Source organism: Amphimedon queenslandica, unplaced genomic scaffold (assembly GCF_000090795.2).
Source record: "Amphimedon queenslandica unplaced genomic scaffold, v1.1 AMPQUscaffold_13289, whole genome shotgun sequence".
Taxonomy (NCBI): Eukaryota; Metazoa; Porifera; class Demospongiae; order Haplosclerida; family Niphatidae; genus Amphimedon; species Amphimedon queenslandica.
This window is the reverse complement of record NW_003546475.1, coordinates 3,971-5,704: the sequence shown is the minus strand read 5'-3', so window position 1 is coordinate 5,704 and position 1,734 is coordinate 3,971.

Genomic DNA, 1,734 nt, shown 5'->3' with positions numbered 1-1,734 from the left:
TTGATAAAAAGCAAAAGTAGAGATCACAAGACGTTACAATTTTACACTACGTGACATGCCAAGCATACCAAAATGTAATATAATATTATAGATTTACATAGGCAATAATTAGCATATCAATATTAGCTAAACTTAAAAACAGTTTAGGGTCATGTTTAGGACCGTTAAAATCTAACAAAATGTGTCATAAAATAAGAATAAGGAATATGTGTAAATTTGGGTCACCTACATGATGATTAGCATGTATATTGAGAACATGGTGTACTATTTTCAAATTATGAAACAAATTGTGTTAGTAACAATACACACTCACGCTCAAGCCACAAATCACAATGCAGAATTAAAACTTCACTAATTCTGTGTCAACTTTAAAGCATTATTCTCATTAAATCATCAGATTACCCACGCAAGTTTGACGTGACGTTGATCATAAGCCTACAAAAAGAGAGTTATTGACTTATTTTGAAAGGTGAGGCAAACACTAAACAATTGATCTTAAGTCAAAGCCACGGGATCGAGAAAGAGATCAGAATGAGAATTAGGAAGCTAGTGCCCAGGTTCATCAAACTACCTGCATCACAAACCTCACCAATCTACCCACCGTAACCTGGCTTAGCTCAACTGTATAGTGTCTGCCTGCTTTTAAGTACTTAAAGGATCGAGACAAAAAAGGAAAAGAAAAGTCTGATCCTTTCTTCTGCTTAGAGTCCATATTACACAAAAAAGAAAGAGAGTAAAAGAGGAGAAGAGAGGGTTCCAAGCATGAGATACTGGGTGCCTTGATCTGACCCAAAAGGGGGACACGACTTCTCCCACACTCCTGGGCGAAACCCTCTCCCCTCCACTGACCTTCCTCTTCCCTCTCACATGATCGGGACTAAAAGCAGGTCACTGTAAAAAAGGGTAGCTCAACCCATACAGTGAAAAATATGCTCATGTCTTCATTTAATCCAAAACAGCTCGGATATGTTTTCTTCTCCTCCTCTGGTAGTCTATCAGTTCTTCTCCTTCCTCCTATCAGAATGCTAGTATTAGATGAAGATCCAATTAATATTGTAAACTGTAAATTAGTGCTGGATGCTTGAGCCTCAATGCTATGATAGCAGTGGAAAGTACTACAGCTGTGTCCACATCAATATCCACCTCCTTGTTAGCTGATGTCCTTTCAAAAAGCCATTAGTAAATCATATGGAATGTTCTTGATTGATACCCTAGCTCTCACAAGGTACTGAATTAATTCATGATGCATGGTAACAAACGATACTTTGATGTGATTGAAAATACCAAAATAGATTCAAGTTTTCTTGCAAGCAGGTGGAGTGATCCAGTGATGACTAACATTATCCAGAGAAAGCAAGACTGGAGACCAGGAGACGTTGCGGTTTTACGCTACGTGAGGACACGTGTACAAACACGAACAAAAACATCATAATATATTATCATGCACACATGTACATGCAGACACTAACATATTAAAAACAAGAATATGAAATGTGGGCACAGGTACATGTACATACATACAGATCGAACAAGTAAGGGACAACCAATATATACAAATACACCAATAATAGCTAAACATGTACATGTTAAAAAAACCCTTGAATAGTGAGATATCTCCACACTGCAGCTACTTATATAACCTATGACCCTTTACATATACCAACATTATTTGATGAAAAACAAATTATAGACCTATACCATAATCTTGCTATATATAAGTACATTTTTCTATCT